Source organism: Sapajus apella, unplaced genomic scaffold (genome assembly GCF_009761245.1).
Source record: "Sapajus apella isolate SASKATOON/1434 unplaced genomic scaffold, GSC_monkey_1.0 scaffold49, whole genome shotgun sequence".
NCBI classification, from domain to species: Eukaryota; Metazoa; Chordata; class Mammalia; order Primates; family Cebidae; genus Sapajus; species Sapajus apella.
In genome coordinates, this window is record NW_022436989.1 from 9,487,692 (window position 1) to 9,501,402 (window position 13,711).

The 13,711-nt window shown below is 35.4% G+C and overlaps 1 long non-coding RNA gene across 1 annotated transcript in view; it reads right to left on the bottom strand.

Moving 5' to 3' along the window:
- The window catches only part of LOC116526019, a 9,563-nt gene extending 2,127 nt beyond the window's left edge, over positions 1–7,436 (bottom strand). Inside the window, exons 1-3 of the long non-coding RNA XR_004257926.1 lie at positions 7,425–7,436; positions 1,538–1,543; positions 204–206 (exon numbers count right to left, since the gene is read on the bottom strand). This is a non-coding gene — a long non-coding RNA (uncharacterized LOC116526019). The remainder of the gene's footprint in view (positions 1–203; positions 207–1,537; positions 1,544–7,424) is intronic.
- Positions 7,437–13,711: the final 6,275 nt, after the last annotated feature.

Genomic DNA, 13,711 nt, shown 5'->3' on the forward strand with positions numbered 1-13,711 from the left:
AGTCAAGTTGTAGATACTCAGACTGCTGTCTCTAGTAGCAATTCATGAAGGCAAACAATAATATCTGGAAAATTGGCCAGGACTTCATTAATAACTGGCAGTTTCCCTAACTTGAGTGCCCACTTCCGACTTGGGACCAACTAGAGGGGCTGAATCTGTTCTCCAAACCAATCACATGGGATGCCCCATTGCTAGCAGACAACTTCCTCAGATCAACAGCCTCCAATCGGGGCATACCCGGAGGCTTCCCTTTTGCCCACTATAAAGTTTTCCCACTTCCATCTGTAAAGGCCCTTCTTGACCCACACGCCTGCAAACCCTGAGAGAGGAACCGAGCGGTTTAAGATTAATTCTTCCTGGGGCCTTAAGCTAGTCATCTAATTTCTCTAAATAACCTGTTTTATCTATAAACTTCTAAGAATGCTGGAAAGAGGATCCAAAATGGCTGAATAGGAACAGACCCAGAGTGCAGTTCCCAGTGAGAACAGCGCAGAGGGGGAGTGCTCACTGCATTTCCAAACAAGTTTTCACTGCCCACGGACCAGGAGATTCCTGGGCCGAAAAGCACCACGAGTTTTCAGTGTGGCGGTTTCAGCCCGTACCAGGTCGGGTCGGCGCACAGAAACTCACACAAGTCTGGGCGGCTGTTTCGACTAGTGCCTGGAATGCCGGGGAGACAGAGCCACCCATTCAACTGAAAGGGAGGGGGCTGAGACAGGGAGCCAGGCAATCTGGCTCAGAGGGTACCACCCCCACAAACAAGCAATCTGAAACGCTCTGGATTGAGAGTTTCGCAGCAAGTGCAGCTGGACCCAGGATGGTCCAGCTCAGTGGGGGGAAGGGCATCCCCCACTACTGAGGCAGTCTACCACTACCAAGGCAGTTCACACAGCAGCTGGGTAGAGCCTGCGGCAGCTTAGCAATTCCTCTGCTGGCAGACTGTGATTAGACTACTCCATGCAGAGCAAGGCATCTACGAAAAAAGGCAGCAGCAGGACAGGAACTTATAAATAAAGCTGACCTTCCTAGGACAGAGGACCTGGGAAAAGAGGCAGTTATGAGTTCAGCTGCAGCAGACTTAAAGGTATCTGCCCAGCAGCTCTGCACAGTACAGCAGAGCTCCCAGCACAGCACTTGAGCTCCTATAAGGGACAGACTGTTTCCTCAAGCAACTACCCAACCGCCATATACCAAAGAGACACCTTATAAAGGAGAGCTCAGGCCAACATCTGGCGGGTATCCTTCTGGGACAAAGATAGCAGAGGAAGAAACCGGCGGTAACCCTTGCTGTTCTGCAGCCCCCGGGGGTGATTCCCCAGGCGAGCAGGGTCTGGTGTGGACCTCCAGGGGTCCTGCAGCAGAGGGGCCTGACTGTGAGAAGAAAAACTAAGAATCAGAAAGAAATAGCTTCAACATCAACAAAAAGGACATCCACTCAGAGACCCCATCTGAAAGTCATCAACTACAAAGACCACAGGTAGATAAAGCCACTAAGATGGGAAGAAACCAGCACAAAAAGGATGAAAACACCAAAAACAGAGCACTTATCCTCCTCCAAGAGATCACAACTCCTCACCAGCTAGGGAACAAAGCTGAATGGAGAATGAATCTGATGAATTGACAGAAACAGGCTTCAGAAGGTGGGTAATAAACTTCTCAGAGATAAAAGAACATGTGCTAACCCAATGCAAAGAAACTAAGAACCTAGTAAAAAGGTTAGATGAGATGCTAACTAGAATAAACAGCTTAGCGAAGAATATAAACAACTTGATGGAGCTGAAAAACACAGCACGAGATCTTCATGAAGCATACACAAGTTTCAATAGCCGAATCAACCAAGCAGAAAAAAGGATATCAGAGATTGAAGATCAACTCAATGCAACAAAATGAGAAGGCAAGAACAGAGAAAAAAGGGTTAAAAGAAATGAAAAAAGCCTCCAAGAAATATGGGATTATGTGAAAAGACCTAATCTACAGTTGATAGGTGTACCTGAATGTGATGGAGAGAATGAATCCACGCTGGGAAACACTCTTCAGGATATTACCCAGAAAAACTTCCCCAACCAGCAAGACAAGCCAATATTCAAGTCCACGAAATACAGAGAACACCACAAAGATATTCCTCAAGAAGAGCAACCCCAAGGCACATAATCATCAGATTAACCAGGGTTGAAATGAAGGAAAAAATGCTAAGGGCAGCAAGAGAGAAAGATCAGGTTACCCGCAAAGGGAAGCCCATCAGACTCACAGCAGATCTCTCCACAGAAACCCTACAAGCCAGAAGAGAGTGGTGGCCAATATTCAACATCCTTAAAGAAAAGAACTTTCAACCTAGAATTTCATATCCAGCCAAACTAAGCTTCATAAGCGAAGGATAAAGGAAATCCTTTAGGGACAAGCAATTGCTGAGAGATTTCATCACCACCAGTCCTGCCTTACAAGAACTCCTGAAAGGAGTACTAAACAAGGAAAGGAGCAACCAGTACCAGCCACTCCAAAAACGTACCAAATGGTAAAGAGCATGGACACAATGAAGAAAATGTGTCAACTAATGGGCAAAACATCCAGCTAGCATCAAAATGGCAGGATCAAATTCACACATAACAATATTAACCTTAAATGAAATGGACTAAATGCCCCAATCAAAAGACACAGACTGACAAATTGGATAAAAAGTCAAAACCCATCAGTGTGCTGTATTCAGGAAACCCATCTTACGCACAAGGACACACACAGGCTAAAAATAAAAGGATGGAGGAAGATTTATCAACCAAATGGAGAACAAAAAAAAGCAGGAGTTGCAACATAGTCTCTGATCAGATGGACTTTAAAGCAACAAAGATCAAAAGAGGCAAAGAAGGGCATTACATAATGGTAAAAGGATCAATGCATCAAGAAGAACTAAGGACCCTAAATATATAGGCACCCAATATAGGAGCACCCAGGTACATAAAATAAGTTCTTAACAATATACAAAGAGACTTAGACTCTCACACAATAATAGTGGGAGACATTAACACTCCACTGTCAGTATTAGACAGATCAATGAGACAGAAAATTAACAAGAAAACTTTTAACTGATACAGTAAAAAGATGAACACAAAAGATTGTTTTAATCAGTTAAAAGATTAAAACAATGTATCCCATGCTAAGTACACAAAGTTAACGCTGTAGCAGCACCATTATTCTTCATAACCACCTTCTTCTCTTGTGGAGATCAACCTGTGCATTATCAGCTCTAGGACTTCAGGTCCTTTTTGAACCCTTTAAACTGTGCACAAGTGGATATCTCAAACTAATCCTGGACTATGGAACAAAAGTGATTTCTAATAAAATATTTCATAGAAAACAAATTTATTGACAGCCATTTCATAATTTACAAGTGCTTACTGAACTGCTGGTTAAAATGGTACCATTTCGGTAAACTAACATTCTCATAAACTTAGATCAAAACTATGCAAATATCTATGTTCCTAATTATGCCTAAAATTTTTATATGAAACTTCAAATAACAATATAGAGAAAATTAAATAGTCAATATATTTGACATTTTACCCCAGATTTAACCATGAGACAATTGAAACATGATTGATTGATAACATTAAACATATACAAAACTTTTCGAGAATATGCCCTTAAAAGGCCAAGGTAGGCTTCTCATTGTAGAGTTTCGTATCACATCTATAAGCCATTTGGCTTCCCCAATCTAAACTTCAGTTCATCCAATCTCATACTGATAACTACATACTCATGATACAATAACTGACCCTCTCTATATCAAAAGCTTCACAATAAAAGTCTATAATATTACTGATGTTTATGTTAAATAGTGTTTAAGTTTTTATCTTAATATTTTAATTGTAACTGTTCACGTTATCTTTAATTTATAAAACTCATAATGAGAGTTTTATAAAAGTTAAATGTATAAAAACGTTTAAAAATGCAAAATGGTAAAAAAAAATGTAATATAAATAAATTTAAAATGGGGGATGTTTACACTTTCCAGAAATTAGGACTTGATATTTCAACGTAGCCATTATTCAACCTACTACAGTTTTTCTCACTAAAACAAAAAAAAAGCTATAATACCCCTATATTAATGACATTATTGACTATTGTTCAAAACTGTATACATCATTTTATTAAAGTGCACTAATTTCTAAATATTTACTAATTGTAATGTTTGATGAGTTATAATTTTAAGCCTAATACATAATTTTTCTGCTCTATTAGGACTATAATCTGTAATTCCCCCAATTTTTTATTTATTTATGTCACATTTTCCTGAACTTTAAAGTTTAGACAAACTGAAGGCTATAGTTGTGTGCATGCTTTTCCTGATTATTCCTCTTCCAAATTCCCTTCAGGATACTAGAAGGAACTCCTACCTCATTTCAAACCTTCTCAGGTCATTATAAGCCTATGTCTGTGTTTACAGAAAACATCTTACATAAATAACCAAGTTTTGTGCAAATAAAACCCATTCAAACAAATACTACAACATTAGACATCCTTGGTTAGGGAAAAAAAAAAAAAAAAAACGAAAAATCTATTACTGATCTACTTATTTCAAGTAGTTCTTAATATGACAAAACACAATGCAATACAATACAGAAAATTTGGCCAATTTTCTTCAAGCATATTATGATGAGATTTGACCTGCAATTTAGTGACATTTTATGTTATCAATCCTCCCCCAATCCTTTCTCCCCAATTCAATTTAACACCCAGTTTCTGTCTCATTTCATAAATATTACTTTCTCAGATTTGTTGCATTTGGCAAGAAGGCAGAAGATGCATTACTAGATCAAGAGGACTTTACACTCAAATTTGAAGGAGAATGATGTAAAGATGAATCACTTACACTATAGCTCCTGCTTTGAAGAAGACTGCTATTATAGAGGTGATAAAGTTATCCACCTACACAGTTACACTATAAAGCAATCACAGATAATTGATACGATAAATCTGAAAACAAAATACAGCAGAGTGAGTAGCAAATTCTGACTGAAGAGATTGGGGAAGGCTTAATGGAAAACTTCCCATCTCTTCTCCATCAGTTAAAATCCTTTTTGTGTGTCAAGATCTGTATCAAATATATCACTTCCTTCTGAGGCTTCTCCAAGATCTTCAATCAAGTGATACTGTGGCACTCTTTTTGTAAATAATTTTACATGTGACATAGCCCAGTTGGTATATAATGCATCATATTATACTTATTACTGTATTTGCCTGTTTAAGTTTTCTCTTCCAGGGATTTTAATATTTTGGGAAAAAAGAAATTGCATCTTATTCACATTCAATCAATTATGCCAGCACACTGTCACGTTTGGTAAGGACTTATTAATAAATACATTAAATATGCATTTACACATACATATATATCAATAAAGAATACCGGAGACTTCCACTTTTGCCCATGAAGGATTAAAAGTTGGCAGAATTACTCTCAACTCTTAGAAACTAGTAACCCAGGAAAAAGTTATAAAACTATCCCATTGAAGGGAAGCAGGAGGTATGATTTCTGCCTTTGTCCCAGGCTATTCCACGAAGAAAGAAAACACAGGAGAAAATGGTAGTCTCTGTGATTTGAGGAGACAGGAAGCATTGTTCAACAGGTGAAAGATACTAGATAAACACATGAATGAAGGAACAAATATTCGGCAGGTGAGAAAGACATGCTTAGAGAAGTCAAGTGATGCCCAAGTATGCACACTTACATTATGTTAATTTCAAGTACATTATTTCATCAATGCTTTGAGGTATGAATCTTTTTAAATTTCCATTTGGCAAACCAGAAAAATAAAGTTCAGAGAGGACATGTGCTGTTTAAATGTACAAAGCAAGTAAGAGAACATGATATATTATTAAACCCAAATATCCTACTACCACGCTTCTCCCCTGATGCTAAGCAAAATTTAATTCCTCTTCATCTAACTTATCTTTAAATATTTAAAGACAAATTGTCCTCTCTATTTCTCCAGACAAAATGTCCTCAATTATTTTCATCATATTAACTTTCTTGACAGCCACATCAAAATTCTGAATTTTATTAGGTTTTTGACAAACTAATATTCATAAGTGCTTTTTACATATTGACTCAAGAGAAGTCAACATGCTCAAATGTTCAGCAGCATATATAGAGGATGAGAGAAACTTAGCTTGCTGAGCAGCAGCAGTGTGTGAATACAGCTTAATGATTATACATGACTATGATAATACCAGCACTCTGGGAGGCTGAGGTGGGCAGATCACTTGAAGTCAGAAGATCAAAACATGGCAAAATACCATGTCTACTAAAAATACGAAAATTAAGCGGGCATGGTGGCAGGTACCTGTAATCCCAGCTACTTGAAAGGCTGAGGCAGGAGAATCACTTGAAGTCGGGAGGCAGCAGTTTCAATGAGCGGAGATCGTGCCACTGCACTCCAGCCTGGGTTACAGAGCAAGACTCCATCTTAAAAAAACAAATAATAATTATAAACTTTTAGCTCATTCTGAGACAGTTTTGTTGCCTGACTCCTAATAATATCTGCCATAATTTATTAGAAGTAATAATTCTACTACCTCTGTTAAGGTACAAGTCTATGATCTTCATTTCTTTATGATATATAGATAGAGAAACTGAAGTATATACAAAGATAATTTATATAAGCAGTAAAATATGAGTATAGATTTCATTTTAGGGATTACTGAAGAATCAAGATATTTATCCTTTTGAATGAAATATTTAGAGAACATTTAATATTTAATATTACATGTTACTATTTAATATTTTAAAGTGTTCTTATTTTATGTCTCTCTTTCAGATAGATATTCATACATCTTTTTCAAATTTCCAGGCTTCCTGATCTAGTTGAATCAACAGCTATATTTTATGATAAGTAAATATTTTTTTAGTTCTTCACAGGTAAAAGGAGTGTCAAAGTGAAAATTTGGAGTCAATGTAACAAACAGCTTCCTAAGAAAGGAGTAAAAATTGTTTTGTTACTGGAAGTGTCAAAACAGAAGCTGCATGATTTTTCAAGATGTAATGAAGGAAACCACTACATTCATCTACTCTTACTTGAGATTCCTTAAGCCAGCCCAAAACATCCAGAGATGCCCATGTGCCCATTGAGTAACAAATGTGAACCACTGTCACAAAGCCTCTTTGACCCAATGCCAGAGAGTCTTTCTTTTCTGCTCAAAATACGCCGAGTTTCTCACTCTTGGCTCCAGCTCCCATTCAGAATGGTCCCTTTCTTTGGACTTGATATTATTACTCTCATTCCCAGAATTTGACTTCTTGTTCTCCCTCAGTCCTTTGTGCTGGAGCTAGTCCCGGTGGTTCTTTCCCCTCTGGAAACTCCTTAGTGAAGTATGATGCAGTCTCATGAGCCAGAACTTAAATGGGATTGTATTGACAGTACTAAGCAGCAGACTGATTTAGGTAACCTACAAAGTCTCTACTCAGTCTAAGGTTCCATCATTTTATCCTTAGTATTCCTTGCATTTTAGTGAAAATAGTTTTCAAATTCTTAAACGATACTAGTAATTGATTGATTTAAATTTACACTTTACATACTTACCTTAAAATAGTGATTTTGGCTATTGTTTCTATATATTAAGATTTCAGTAAAGCTGTTTATGAATTAAGTTCAGTTTTTCCAATATAATATCTCCATTTATACAATGCATATTATTGACTTGCTTTGTGTTCTTGTTCAACTGAAAACAAAATGATATCTAGACTGTCTCCAGCTCCTAATTTATAAATATTTTATCTTATTTGGTCTCTCCTCAACCTCTTTTTACTTCCTCCTCTTCTTATTCCTTTCCACACTTTGATTTGTTTGTTTCTGTCACAAACTACATGATTCCAACTTCATTCTTAATTTTAGGAAAAAAAGTATGACCAATCCATTGTTGTATGTCATATTTCTGTAAACGGAACTTTCAGTGTGTGAGAGATTAGTAACATTACATTCCTGATTATCTCTTTGTAGTGCAGAATTTTCTGTAGTTTTCAACCTCAGCCCAAGTTTTATATAAGCTTTAGCAAATTTATTTGAATTTTATTCTCCACTAATGTAACAAAAGTAAATAAATTTTGTAACTTGATGATTTTTTAATGTCTCTTAATTTAAAAAATACGTACCTCAGGCATTCATACTTATATCACCTTTTTCAACATTTCCAGAGCTTCCTGAACTAGCTGAATCAACAGCTATATTTTATGATAAATAAGTAACTTTTATTTCTTCACAAGCAAAAAAAGTGCTATTTATAAATAAATATTTATTGAAATTATTTTTTCTTCAAGTGTTTTATACAATGTGTAAGTCTAGGACTAGTGATATGGTTAGGCTTTATGTACCCACCCAAATCTCATCTTGAATTATAAATCCTCATAATCCCCACATGTTAAGGGAGAGACGGGGTCAAGGTAATTGTGTCATGGGGGTGGTTTCACCCAAGATGTTCTCATGCTAGTGAGTGACTTCTCACAAAACCTGATGGCTTTATAAAAAGCTTTACCCTCTTTGTCTGGCAATTCTCCTTCCTGCTGCCTTGTGAAGAAGGTGCCTTGGTTCCCCTTCACCTTCTACCATGATTTTAAGTTTCCTGAGGCCTCCTCAGCCATGCTGAACTGTGAGTAAATTAAACCTCTTTCCTTTCTAGTCTCGGCAGTTCTTTATAGCAATGTGAAAATGGACTGATACAACTATTGTTGAATAACCTACACTCGGCACATTCTTGTTTTTATAAGGACAGAAAATTGGTAAAGATAAACCATAAAAGGTTTCAAAAGCCTTAAGATTTAGTGATTTTTCTGATGACTATAAAAATACAAAAAGAAAAAGAAAAAGATCTATAATTTGTGAGTTCAGCATTGCTTCCAGTGGCTACTATGATTTATAATTTTTAATTTTTTTATTCTGCTCTGATTTTTATTTTATTATTTAGGAAGGAAAGAACTTCTCGTTTATATATATTTCAATATTCAATGCAGATTAATCACCTTCAAATTTTATTGTTGAGCACAGGTAATAACATGGATAATTTTATCTTATTAGTGCTCAATAAACTTCCTCTAATGCGTAAACCAACCATATTTCGACATTAAACATTGGCCCAGGCAACTGTTAATCAGAGGCCAAGGCTTGTTCATTTAATACAGGTCTACTGATTGGGTTCCATATCATTCTTGTGTGTGCCAACGAATTATATCTGTAATGCATTGTTTACAATTTCCAGCTTCTACCTATAGTATGGAGTGAAAATGGAGGAAGTTGTAAAAAAATCTTAAAATCCTAGCTTTTTAACATGATTTTAAACCAATTTAATATCAACATTTTAGATAATTGCTTGTTTTTCTAAATCCGAACTCAATCTGTTCAAATAGTATCAGCTTTTGTTGTTGCACTCACGTGTCATCAGTTTCTTAGGTGTTTACGTAACTTAGCTTGCCTCTAATAATAAACACAAGTGATATTAAGGATTAGAAACAACATAACTGCCTCATACATTTCATAAAGTGGAAATCTTCTAGGGGAAATGTTTCCATTATTGTTCATACATAAGTGCTTTTAGCTTTGAGAGCAAAAAGGTCTCTGACACAATAATTCAACTCTGCTGTTTTGGGGCAGCGTCCTTAAAGAGTAATGAAAAGAAAATACACCAAAATATATGGAACACATTGGAAGAGATATTCTATAGCGATAAGTGCTTACATTAAAAGATAAGAAAGATCTCAAATCAACAACCTAATTTTACATCGTAAGGAACTATGAAAAGAAGATCAAACTAAACCCAAAGCAAGTAGAAGAAAGGAAATAACAAAGACTAGAGCACAGATGAATGAAATATGAATAAACAATATGAAAAAATCAGTAAAACAAAATTTTCTTCTTTGAAAAAATATAAAAAATGGCAAAACTTTAGTTCAGATGAACTAAGCAAAAAGACGAAGACTCAAATTATTAATACCAAAATCAGAGATGAAATGCATTATTATTAATTCTACATAAATAAAAGGATTATAAGAGAGACCTATAAACACGTACACCAGCAGATTGAATAACCTAGATGAAATGAACAAATTCCTAGTAACAAAAAACCTACCAAGATGAAATCATGAAGAAATATAAAATCTGTAAAGATTCACACTGGTGAGAAGATTGAATCAGTACTCAAAAATCTCCCAAGGAAAAAAAGCCCAGGCTTCCCTGATGAATTCTACCAAACATTTAAAGAAAAACATAACACCAATCCTTCTCAAAGTTTTTCAAAAAAAAAAAAGAAAAAGAAAAACAGAACACATCCTGACCTATGCTATGTTCAGTATTATCCAGATGCCAAAGCCAAAGAAAATACAAGCAAAGAAAACTATATACCAATATACCTATGAACATAGATGCAAAACTCCCAACAAAACATTAGAAAACCAAATTCAGCAGCATACAGGATTATATAACATAACCCAGTGGGGTTTATTTCTGAAATGCAAGGAAGATGCAATATAGGAAAATTAACTAATGTAATACACCACATTAGCAGACTGAAGAAAACAAAAACCATGACCATCTCAATCGATGCAGAAAAAGCATTTGACAAAATCTAACATCCTTTCATGAGTGTTAAATACTCAACAAACTGGGAATGGAAGAAAACTATCTCAGCATAATAAAAGCCATTTGTGAAAAACTCACAGTCAACACCATTCTCAATGGTGAAAGACTGGGAGCTTTTTTTGTAAGATAAGGAGCAAGGAAAATACACCTTCATGTTGTCACTTCTATTCATGATAATACAGGAAGTTCCAGTCAGATAAATTATGGGGAAAAAAAAAAGGCAGCAAATTGAAAAGGATAAAATTATCTTCACTTGCACATGATAAAGCCTAATACTTAGAAAACCATAAATATTTAACAAAACATTGTTATAACAAATAAATGAATTCAGAAAAGTAGTAGGATACTATGTCAACACACAGAAGTCAGTAGCATTTTTAGAGCTTAACGATAAACAACTCCCCAAAATTAAGAAAAGAACTTCATTTACAATAGCATTACAAAGAATCATTTAACCCAGTAAATGAAAGACAGGTACAATGAAAACCAAAAAATAATAACAAAGAGAACCAAAAACCAGAACAAAAAAAAAAGGAAAAAAATTGTTAAAACAAATTTAAAGAGACATAAATAAATGGAAACACATTTTATGTTCATGGATTGAAAGATTTGACTTTGTTAAGAAATCAATATTACCAAAGCAATTTACAGATTCAATGCAATTCCTATCCAGATCCCATGAATTTGGGGTGGGGGGAACAAGAAAAACATATTCTAAAATTCATGTGGCATCCCAAAGGACTACAAACAGCCAAAAAAATCTCAAAAGAAGACGGAAACAGTTGGAAGACTCACATTCCCTGATCTCAAAGCGTGGTACTGGCATGAAGTTAGACATATAGACCAATAAAATGAAATGGAATAGAGATACCAGAAATAAACTATTGTGTATACAGTCAAATGGTCTTTGGCAAGTATGCCAATACCAATCAATGGGTCGAGGATAGTCTCTTCAACAGTGGTTCTGGGAAAACTGGATGCTCACATACAGAGGAATAAAGTTGGGCTCTTATACAATAAAAAAAACTAACTCAAAATGGATCAAACCCTAAGTGTAAAATTTTAAACTGTAAAACTCTTAGAAGAAAGCATAGGACAGTACTTGACAATAATGCATTTGGTGATGATTTATTGGATGTATATTAAAGGCACAGGCAACTACAAAAATAAATCGGATTTTACAAAATTTCTAATATGTTGTACAAAAAAGCATTATCAGTAGAGTAAAAAGGTAACCCACAGAATGGAAGAAGATATTTGCAAATCATATATCTGATAAGGGATTAATATTCACAACATATAGACAATTTCTAAAACTAGAGAAAAATTTACCAGAAACACGTTGATTCACACAGTGGCAAAGGATGTGAATGTACATGTCTTCAAAGGAGATATATAAATCGCCAATAAACACATGAAAAGATGCTCAGCATCACTAATCATTAGAGAAATACAAATCAAAACTACTAATGAGATACTACCTCACACTTATTAGGATGCTAGTATCAAAAATAAAATTTAAAAAGTGAAAATGACAGCATTGGCAAAGCTGCAGCATAACTGAAACCCCTCTGCACTGTTTATCATAATGTTATCATATGGCCACTATGGAAAAACACTTATGAGAGTTTATCAAAAAATTAAAAATACAATTACCATGGGATCCAGTAATTCTACTTCTGGGTCTGTACCCAAAAGTATTGAAAGGAGCGTCTTGAAGACATATCTGTATACTAATTCAGCAGTATTCACATTAGCTAAAATGTGTAAGCAACCCAAGTGTCTGTTGATGAAGGAATGAATAAACACAGTGTGGCATTTACATAATGATGAAATACTATTCAACCTTAAAAAGAAAAGGAACCTGACACAGGCTACAACATGGATAAATCTTCAGGACACTATGCTAAGGGAAATAAGCCAGTCATAAAAAGACAAATACTCTAGTATGGTTCTACTTATATGAGGTTTTTAGAGTAGTCAAAATCTGAATAATAACGTTCTAATCTCCCCTGCCAATCACCATTCTACTTTATAAAGTAGAATGGATAAATAATAACTTTCTAATCCCCCCTGCCAACCACCAAAGTAGAATGGTGGTTGGCAGGGGGGATTAGAACGTTATTATTCAATGGGTACAGAGTTTCAGCTTTATAAAATGAAATGTGGGAGATAAATGGTGTGATGGTTGTACAATATTATAAACACATTTAATACCACTGAACTGTATACTTAACATGTTTAAGATGGTAAATCTCATGTGTATTTTATCACAGATTTTAAAAAATGAAATAAAAGCCAAACAGGCAGTGTGCTAGATTTTCCTCTTGAGCCGTATTTGCTAACCCCTCTTTTGGGGCACAGTCACAAGCTTCAGTGTGTCATTGGCCCCAGTCATTATGTTTTAGATGGGGAACTCAAAGCATCAGTTACTCCACAAAGTAGATTAAGAGGAGGACAGTTAAAATGTTTCTATTACAGTTCTTATTGAAACACAGAGCTTCCTTTATACTGTCAGAACAAAAATGACCTTGCTTTTCAAGTGTAATTATAAGTAAGATGCTGATTCATACTTTATTTCTTTTCCAGTCTGAGATCCTTGGCCCTTATTTTGTCTTTGGCCTACAGCTTAATTTAATTAAGCAAATGCTTTCCAGAGTGGCTTTTATATTTAAATTTTTTTTTTTTTAAACATAGATTTTTAAAGTAAAACCAAAAGTTTAACTTTCTTTGGGCATAAGGGATAAAGTTTAAGAAATGACCCTCTGAAACCTTTGGAAGAAGGAGTTAAGATTGTCATGCAGCATCAATTTTATGATGTTATCAGTCATCAAGTGTTCAATAGAAATGGTTCTTCATCTTTAGGATGTGAGTCATTTCATACTTGTAGCCTCCAGAAATTTGTCATAGAGGCATACGATATAGGAAGCCATTAGCTGAGCAACAGTAATTTTAAATTGACGTATATATGCTGTTGACATCTTCCACGTTGTGCTCCATTTCCGGTGCCCTCTATGTCTGAGAAACTTTTCCATGGTGATGTTCAGTTCCTACAAAGCCCTCATCTGACCCAGATTTATGTGATGTTTCTTAAG